The 10,443-nt window shown below is 44.6% G+C and overlaps 1 protein-coding gene across 15 annotated transcripts in view; it reads right to left on the reverse strand.

Moving 5' to 3' along the window:
* The window catches only part of Ca-alpha1D (Ca[2+]-channel protein alpha[[1]] subunit D), a 62,486-nt gene extending 52,790 nt beyond the window's left edge, over positions 1-9,696 (reverse strand). For 7 of the 15 annotated variants that reach the window (XR_011173430.1, XM_069115576.1, XM_069115585.1 and 4 more), the window contains exon 1: positions 9,018-9,696. The gene's annotated coding sequence lies outside the window, so the exon portion shown is untranslated. Of the gene's footprint in view, positions 1-7,823; positions 8,404-9,017 lie in introns of those variants that run through there. The other 8 variants (XM_069115578.1, XM_069115577.1, XM_069115580.1 and 5 more) reach the window with 2 other exon arrangements.
* Between the last annotated feature and the right edge of the window lie 747 nt (positions 9,697-10,443).

Genomic DNA, 10,443 nt, shown 5'->3' on the forward strand with positions numbered 1-10,443 from the left:
ATAGCGAACTTTTGTCCTTTCGCGAGGTCTCGCCGCCGCGTTGAAAAAGAAAAAAGAAACACAGGGCTTTAAAAATAGTTGACACTTCGGATGACGAACAGCCGAGAACATTCCGGATGATATCCAAACAGCGAATCTGCAGAATTGACGTTTCTACCCTGCAAGAGACACTTGTAATACATCGATGACTCGCCATCTATCTTCCGTTCCTCCGCATCAAGTGGATGATGTCCTTGCGGCTCAGGCGGAACGCTCGATATTCGTGCGCCCAAGTTCGTGGTTAAAATCATAAATCACAGCAGGCAAACACGATATTTGTATTCAAGGATATTTGTTTTGATTTTCTGATTTTAACGCCGGTCCGTGATCGGCTAGGAAAATTTCAATACGACGTAATTGAAAACGAGAGCAACCTGTTAGATTCGAAGATGCAGATCATTTCGAAATAACAGGAAAACCGGCGAGATTTCACGGAGGTGGAAGATACAGCTATTAAGACGAACGATATTTCAATGTTAAATCTTATCGCGAGAGAAATTTCGTCTACTAGTTTCGAAACTAGCAAATTGCTCCGCTCGTACTTGGCTCGTACGTTTCAAAATTGATGAAAATAAGCCGATGGATATCGAAGATACGAAAGTGTACCGTGTTGACTCGGCTCGCGTCGAACGTATTAAAATGTAAAAGCCAAGAGGAAAGAATTTCAAGCGACGCAACTTGAAGGACGCTTGGAATTTCTAATCGGCCGAGTTTAAGAAGTACGTATTATTCGTATTATTGCAACTATAATTTATTCCTTTTAACTCTCGGCTCTTTCATGCCGGAACTCGATATACGATCGCTGTCTCGTTCTCTTCTTTTATTCACCCTGCCGTTTATTTTCGCGGAGATAGATGTCCGTGTTTTCTTCGACCATCAAAAGCGAATCGTACGTCGAAACTGTCAAATTTTACCGGTCGAAGAGTTTCGAAGTATGTTTCGAATGATGAAATCGCGTTTATCGGAAGAGAAGGAACAATGTAAATTTCATATTCAAAAGCGCAAACGTTCGTTACTACGAATATTAGTCGACCATGAATTTACAGCGCACTTCAGAAACTGCTTCGATTTTGATAGACTCTGAACTGATATTTACCGGTTTATTCAAACTACCAGAGCGTGCATATTTTTCAAAATTCGTATCTTTATAGACACAAGTGGAAAAATTGTCTCGTTACGCGCTTCGTATGCTTCTTTCGCGTCTCAACGCTTTGCACTCCGAGTTTTATTTCAATTTCGTTCCCAGCAGATTTTAAGTGTTCTATTTGAAATTTACTTTGACTAAAAAATAAAACAATTTGAAAAAATAAAGGAAGAAACGAATTCACTTAAATACCAGTATTGAGATATGTATAATTTTGTGTGCTAGACTAGATTGGCCGTGTAGTAGTGACACACGTATGTGAATATGAGTGTGTGGAAGTATGTGTGTGCGCGGCGTCTCGAAAAACAGATAAATGTAACTGTTTCGTTGACAGTGTGGTATGGAAGATGGTGAGACAAAGAGAGTGCTGAGACGCGTGCAAATGTATATCGACGAAGATCCTGGAAATCGTTTATTCAATAAATCTAAAACTATTTTAATATGAATTCTAAGTGTAACCTTAGTGTTCCTTTACTTTTATTTCGGCGATTAAGATCCACAATTCTCAGCAACCAGTTTTATTCACACTATTGTTGTATTTTGTAACGTTCAAGTGTATGATATACCTTGAAACAATTTCCAGAATCCAATTCTGCTTTTCTTTCGCACGTCTCACAAAACAGGTGCGACTCTAAGTGTAATCTTAGTGTTCCTTTACTTTTATTTCGGCGATTAAGATACACAATTCTCAGCAACCAGTTTTATTCACACTATTGTTGTATTTTGTAACGTTCAAGTGTATGATATATCTTGAAACAATTTCCTGGATCCAATCCTACTTTTCTTTCGCACGTTTCACAAAAAAGGTGCGACTCTAAGTGTAATCTTAGTATTCTTTTACTTTTATTTCGGCGATTAAGATCCACAATTCTCAGCAACCAGTTTTATTCACACTATTGTTGTATTTTGTAACGTTCAAGTGTATGATATTCCTTGAAACAATTTCCAGGATCCAATTCTGCTTTTCTTTCGCACGTCTCACAAAACAGGTGCGACTCTAAGTGTAATCTTAGTGTTCCTTTACTTTTATTTCGGCGATTAAGATCCACAATTCTCAGCAACCAGTTTTATTCACACTATTGTTGTATTTTGTAATTTTTAAGTGTATGATATATCTTGAAACAATTTCCTGGATCCAATTCTGCTTTTCTTTCGCACGTTTCACAAAAAAGGTGGGACTCTAAGTGTAATCTTAGTATTCTTTTACTTTTATTTCGGCGATTAAGATCCACAATTCTCAGCAACCAGTTTTATTCACACTATTGTTGTATTTTGTAACGTTCAAGTGTATGATATATCTTGAAACAATTTCCAGGATCCAATTCTGCTTTTCTTTCGCACGTCTCACAAAACAGGTGCGACTCTAAGTGTAATCTTAGTATTCTTTTACTTTTATTTCGGCGATTAAGATCCACAATTCTCAGCAACCAGTTTTATTCACACTATTGTTGTATTTTGTAATTTTTAAGTGTATGATATATCTTGAAACAATTTCCTGGATCCAATGCTGCTTTTCTTTCGCACGTTTCACAAAAATAGATGAGAATCGACAAAGAAGCTTCTGGGATATAAACTGATGTCGAGTCACACTCGACATAGGAGTGCAAAGGGTTAAAATTGTCCATAAAGGAACAAAAATCCGCAATCTGATAATTACTCATCATCGAGTTGAATAAAAAATGACGAGAATGTGAGAATCGTGGCCGTCTATGGATCGGGATTGGATTAGAACAGATCGATATCGTTAAAGCGAAACTTGGAACGTTTCAACGGTAACAAACTATCCAGACAGAAAAGGAAACGATATTTCCTTGCTGCTGAGGCAATCCGTCGGCGGAAGCGTAGCGAAACGGAAACCCGATGCAATTGCAATTCGAACGTCATCGCGCTAATCCTGCACCGGCAAAGAACGTCGTATCGTTGTATGCCACGGTATTACCCCGAATCTTCTTATCGCCGCTTAGCAGACTGTATCAACGGATTTACGTTTACAAAAGAAAATCACAAAAGATGGACAATTTTTTATCTTATTTCTCATTGCTGTTACTCTTGCATAATGCGATCCGACCAAATTCTACTACGTTCGTTCTTCTACGTTCGCCTCCTTCTTGTTCATTTCGTTTTTATCGTGCATCAAAGTTTTACGAATCTCAGGATCGAATTTATTCCCCGTCTCTTTTATGTAAAGAAACTTGACCATTGTCTGTAACTTTGCATATACATACAACGTACATGCGAAGGAAAATCTTCCGCCTTGAAGCGATGTAACTCGACTTTGATTAATTTATACGACGGTGCTACGTATACAAATGTATTAGACCAACGATATACGACTCCAAAGTGCAACAAACGACGATTAATCTAGACACGTTACTTTATAGTAAAAATCGTGCTACTTTTGTCTTGATACCTCCGCGTTATCGTAAACTTGACGTTGGAAGATAGGTGATCATTCTCGAAGGGAATATCGCTTGAATAAATATGGAAAAAAATACGGTTGATCGAAAGTGACAGAGAATGTCGAAAGAGAGAAACGCGAGAGTAAGCTGCGGATGAAATGGAAACGAAGACGCGTTCCGGTATCTGCGGCGCGTTAATAAAGTTTCTTAACGGCGTGGCGCAACTTTCATTAGGGAAATGACAAAGTAAGGGTGGCGGCGACGGTGACTGACGGCCTTTCGAAGAAAATCAAAGTCGGTCTCTCTATACCTCGGCCTGTTTAGCTTGCGTGACTCTAGTTCCGACGATACCGAATATCATTAGCCTGAATATCGAGCGAACACGCCCGAACCGAGCTTTTGTTTTTCGTCGCCGGGATCAGACGCTCCTTCGCCGAACTGCACCGTCCTCGTAAAACCGTAGGACGACGTTCTTCCCTCCTGTTCGCTGGCGCCACTCTCCTAATAATGGATCGGAGTATCTTTTCAAGGTTTCCCGTTTTCCTCCGCTTTGCCCATCCACCCGACCATCTTCTATTTCTTGTGCCGTGTGTGTACGTTCAACCAGCATTATTTATCTCTATTCCGTTCGCTATTCCTGTTCGCCTCGCAAAACAAGATCCAGATTTATTTATGGTGCGTTGAGCTTCGCCGGCCGTGGAAGACCTTCGCTGTGGAACAACTTGTCACCGGTTCGTATCTAACCCACTAACGCAAACAGAAAAGCGACGAATGCTACGCGCGTCATAGCGCGATTCTCCGTGTGTCGAAGTTGACACGATTGACGTTTCAGCGATATACAATAGCCAGCCGACGAGCTGCCGCGTCTCTGTGAATTATGTTCTAATGGCGCTACTTCGAGGCACACGCTCCACGCTCTGTCTCGTACGAAAGCGCCTTGTTTCACGGTGTCGTGTGCAATTACTAGACGTTCCTCGTGTCTCGCGCGAGATAGGAAAGCGCCGTTGAAGAATTTTCCAGTTTGTTCGACGTACGCCGTCTTTGGTGATAAAAGGATCGCATTCGTGCGAGGGTCGTGGCAGCAGCAACATCAAAGCGCGGAGTTTGTCGACGAAATGGCAAACGGTCCACTCGAATCGGCTCGAACCAAGAGCCGGTACCTGGGCAAACGCTTCAAGTTCCGGGCACAGGAATTCGCTGCTGTGATCCGAACCCACGTCGAATCGTTCGAACGAGCAAATTTTATTTTCGTCGAAGGTTGACGATAAGAGACGTTACTCTTAGAGAAGAGAGGAAGAATTTTTGCGGGGAAACGAGGACACCTCGTATTTACAGCGAACATTTTCGAAATCTGAACCGCGGTCTTATCAGCAAGACGAATATCTCTGACGTCTGACCGATCGATCGAACTGTTCGCGTCAGAATTGAAAGTGGCGCAATTAGAAATTCATGGATGGAGAGATACGCCGGCTATTACGCGCGTAAATACGTAAAACTGCATCTTCGCATCCCATTTCATCCCATCCGTGGTGAACCTTCCTCGATTTCAGCTTGTCAGCCGTTCCTTCTAAGAGTACGGAAGTTTGCATCGAGCAAAGCAAAGTGGATCTACGCTTTAACACGCTCGCTGTTATTTTAATGTTGCGTCGGATCGCAACAACGATTATCACTTAAGATAGAGACAGTCGCGTGATTGAGAACAGAACGCAACTCCAGCGGTACGTCCGTAGATGGTTTGGCATTTTAGCAATTTACTCTCATTGCGTTCGCTTTATGACCAAAACCTTGCGTTTCACGCGACTTATAAGATAAATTACGATCATTCTGCTGGTACGTACGCGTTCGTTTCGTTCGAACGACATTTTCAGGATAATCAGTTTATCGTCCGCGAAGGGAACCTTCTTCCTAGTACGTGACTTCGCGTCCCTGATGATGTAAGTACTTACGTCATTCAGTAGCCTCTAATATTGCGAACTATCAACCCCAGGGAAAGATAAACATGCGCTAACGTTTCCCACAGGATAATATTGTCACGCAAGTTGGCCGACTCGTTACCATGCGTCACGACATCCGCGATAACATCGTTTGGTAAGAGCAGCTCGAAACGACTATTTTATCGAAGCTATTACGACAATAAGTTCCGATGGATGAACGGTGAAGACACGGCTGATTGTTAGCGAGCGAGTTGACAAAAGATATCGTTCGTGAAAGTCGACGAACCTTGGCTCTTTCGAATACGATCGTCTTGATTATTACGTATTATCTCTGAAACGTGCGTTGAAAGTCATAAAATCATAAAAATACGAATAAACGTCCGTGATCCAATTGCAACGACCCAGTGATTTTTCTAAAAGTTACATGCAAGCTTATCGTGTCGTTAATCTCGCGAGGATTAAATTTCCTCTGTAAAAATTCGTAAATATCCACGTACCGGACAATTTCGCTGGATTTGAACGTCGGAAAAAGGAAGAAACGTTGGTCCACGTTACTTCGAAACGACCGCGAATGACGAACAGATAGATAGAGAGAGAGAGAGAGAGGAGGAGGAATTCATTTCTTAACGCAATGACGTCCGTCTGAGTAATCTACGCTTCAGTAAGGAAGGCAACGTTCCTGGCGGAATGCCTTGGAATGCCGACCGGGAATCCAAGGTGGAACCTCATTATGCATCGACCCGAATTTCCTTGAGATTAGTCCGCGAGTATGAACCGCGGCAAATCGGACCGACCTTAACAACAACTTGCCCGAGAAACTTGGCGTCTTCTCCGACGGACTCGCGGCCCAACGACCCGATCGTTTCTGTCCAACCTCGAAATACGTATGTGACCAGCAACTTTTCTTCCAAACGCAGAGTCACGGGAATCCGAGAACAAGGAAAATCGATGAGGAGCGACGCGCGCCAGCTGGATTTTCATCGTTCGGAAACGAAATTCCATCGAAATGGAAACGTTTAATTTCTGGTGAACTTGGAACGAATTAACGACGTGGGTCGAAGTTACACGCTTGAGAATCAATTATTGTAAATGTCAGTGTGGAAGAGGGTGTGCCGTGGGTCGAGTAATAAAGAAGATAGCTGGCATTTTTACGACACGTGTTTGCAGGTTGTTCGAACGAAACGAGGCTACAAAAGTTCATGGTGGATTACGAAGAAGAAGCTACGCGCAACAGTCTTTCTACGTTTTACGGAATATTTCGCATCGGTAAAGATTTCTTCAGCCTGTTAACAGGCTTATTTTTCCATCGTGCAAGGACTTGCGCGATTTTAACCCTTGCGTTAATAGATCGAGGAAACTCGTAGCCAAAGAAGTTGGACGATTTACGTGGCTCGATACTTAGGGAGAAAGATTTATTCTTACTCGTCCGCGGAACATGGTCGATGAAACGAACGATGCGTCGATACGAAAGCTCGTTTTGGTATTTTCTATGAAAACAACTTCGCAGAAAGGTCGTACGGAAGAGATGGCTGACGGTGATACTCGGGGTGCCGGTACTAAAGAAAAAACACGTTGGCCTTTTAGTGGCATTTAGGTATTATCCTTTTTAACTCGAATTAACGATCGAGCTTTTACGACAGTTGCAACACGGAGGCTTTTCTAATTAATAACAGACATTCCACGAAGCGTTCACAAATTTTTTTATCGATTTTCCATTAGCCGGACTACCCGCGCTAACAACTCGTTAACATCGTTCTCGAAAATTGGAGCGATCAAACGTGTAAAAACGCGAGAAAAGGAATCGCGTAACGAAGAGATTAAGAGAATGGTATCCGAAGCTCGTCGGTTCTGTTAAAGGTTAGGCTTCCGCACACCAACTATCCGCTAGAACCGCGTGTTTCTTGTTTGTTTACGAATCAAACGCATCGTCCACGTCCACCGTCCAAACCGAGAAACTTCGATCGGATCCGTATATAAACCCTACTATATAGTCTATCGTGATAAAGAGTAAGCTGCTTCGTCGACACGAAGAAAACACAACGACGATATCGAAACCACACGACTCTTGCAAGAGCACGTGTTTACGGAATCCGGACCGATTCGTTCTCTAAAGTTACCTGGTTAACTTTAAAGAAGATTCGAGCCACGTACGCGCGTATATTTTATTGAAAAGAAAAGAGTGATGCACGGTAACGGGGATGAAGAATGGAAACGTAGTCGGGCGGAGACTGAACGACGAGCAACGGAGATGTTGCTCGTTCGAGAGGGAGAATCTCGCGGTCGATCGTTAGAAATTCGACGACTTACCACATTTTTTGAAACAGAGGAAATATCGGTGAAGCGATTGTGTCGCGTATCACGTGAGCCGGGCGTATCCGCTCGTCATATCCGCGTTGACGCACTCGCGGCGACCACGATCCCTCAACGCCAGCACTTCTTCCACTCGAATTCTTCCACTCTCTTCGCTTCCTATACTCTGCACTCTTGTCCTCCTTCCTCGACGACTTCTTCTTCTTCTCCTTCAGAAGCTTTATTCGCCTCTGTTCGCGCTACGCGACAAAGGACCGACCACGACGAAAATGCCGCTTAATACGCGCGCTAACCTTCCATCCAATCGGAAGCCAGCCGCCTTTTTGGTCCCCTGGTCGGTACAGTCGGTCGTAATAGTCGTTTGCACCGAAGCGGGAAAACGAAAAGCGGGCTTTTAAATCGGTTTCCACCTCTTCCGTATTACGTTGCCTGGTACACTGTCGCTACCACTAGGATCGCTAGGATCATCAGCACACGAGTAGCAGCATCACCGTGGCATCACTAGCGAAGAACACCACTACCAGCAGCCGCTTGACACGCACACGTATCTACCAGCGAACGAGCATCGCTACCACCGCTACGGATTTCCACCACTCCTTCTTCTCGCCCTGTGTTTAAACTTATAAATAGATATCTGGGTGCGTTCGATTATATTTATATGTACGCGAATATACGCGTATATACGCGATACATCGGTGTATACGTTTCTCTACACCCTCACGCTTCCACGAACGCAGAATCGTACCAGCGTGTACCTGTTCGCGAGCTGCGCGTATTATTCATGATGCACCTAGTTACGCGTTCGCTCGTTCGTCTCTCTTTCTCTCGCTCCTCCTTCGCCTCGTCTGCAAACCACCACCACCTCCACCACCTTCTTTTCCTCCGCCTCCACCGCCTCTTCCAACCCCTCCCCTCTCTACCGTTCTGAGAAAGCTTTCCCTAACCCTCGTCGATCGCGTTTACGGCGCACACCGATCGGATGGATCGTCCGGTCTTCTCGAAAGAAACTCGCCAACTATAACCGAGCGAACAGCTCGAGGAACAGGCGCGAGAAACGCGATCGGTCGAACCGATTCTTCGACTCGACCCTCCTCTCCTTTGATCGTCACGAATACATCCGACAACGGATCGGAGAACTAGGTGGAAAAAAGGCGTCGTCTACGTCGACGACAAATCAATCGAGTACCTTACCTTCTCGCTGCGTGCCGCTCTTCTCTCATACTACGGTTATCGTCCAGCTCGTACCCTGGCCAATCTTCTCGGCGATCTTTCGTGCAAATGGATCAACGCAATTCTGATGGCTCGGTGTCGTATCGTAAACGATACTCCAGGATCCAGACGCTCTTCTCTTCCGGGTTTCTCTCTCTCTCTCTCTCTCTCTCTCTCTCTCTCTCTCACTCTCTCTCTTTCGCCCTCCCTCGGTCTGCTCGCGTTCTCTGCCTAGCTCGCCTTCCCTTCTTCAGCTTTCCTCCTGCTCGCACTCGCGAAACATTGGCTTTTCCGTTGCGAGCATGGCCGTACACAAACTCTCGTCAAACCCCACTCGTTCCAGTTCGCCGTAACGCGTAGCCGTGGCCCCTTGTACTCGCGCACTTGCTTCTCGACTAGATCGTTCCGTGACCGTTCTACGACCGGGAGTTGCTCGGGCGTTGATTCGATCGGGGGGAAACTGCACGCAAACGTTAAAAACAATTTTACCAAAAATATTCACCCCCCGACCGGCGACGGGAAACCACCGAGCTTCGACTTTCTCTAGGGTTTTCGAAAATCCGCTCGATGAAAAACGGCGACGATGACGACAACGACCACGGTGGCGATAGCGACGGCACACGACACGTTCGTCTCAACGATATGCTGCCGGTTCGACACCAGCGACGCCTGGCGTCGCGACGCCCCGCTACCCTTCCTCCCTGCCTATGCGTCCCCTCCACCCTTCCGTCAGAACGGCTACGAGCACGGCGTCGAACAGCTCCGCGCCGCGTCCCTTCGTCGCCGCTCTTCGGCCACCAGGATCGAGCGAGATCCATCGAAGGACGAACAGAGAAAGCCGAGAATCACAAGGGAACGTACTTGACAAAACCACCGACGAGAAATAAACGCGTTACGAATGGTGAAAGAGGATCCACCTAGCCACTGGATGCGTTTCGATCAGAATCAGCTACGAGAATATAATTATTATGTTTTAATCGATCGTAACAGATATCGGAAGACTACGACGATTCGTGAGCAAATGAATTTATCTCTTTGATATTAAGGTTATAGCATTTAGGCAATAACACGTATAAGTATTCACGTTTAAATGTAAGTGTAGATGTGGTCATCGAGAGGGTAGAAATTTCGTTTTAATCGCAAAATCATTAGCAATTTGTCTTTGTATATGGGTATACGCATCGAATAAATCGTATGTTTTCTATTGCGCGATTCGGGTGTCTATTTATACGATCGATTACGGACAAGATTGTTGCTATTTCAACAACATACGACAAAGCGTTAACGCATCCTAGAAAAGGTGATGAACGCAAGAAGTACGGTACAACTGTCGTAATAAATATAATGCCGCATCACGCGTAAGGTAAGCGTAACATAATATGAATGATATTAACCTGTAATTAACAAC

The sequence above is a fragment of the Bombus flavifrons genome, chromosome 6 (assembly GCF_040668555.2).
Source record: "Bombus flavifrons isolate JBK064 chromosome 6, iyBomFlav1_principal, whole genome shotgun sequence".
NCBI lineage: Eukaryota > Metazoa > Arthropoda > Insecta > Hymenoptera > Apidae > Bombus > Bombus flavifrons.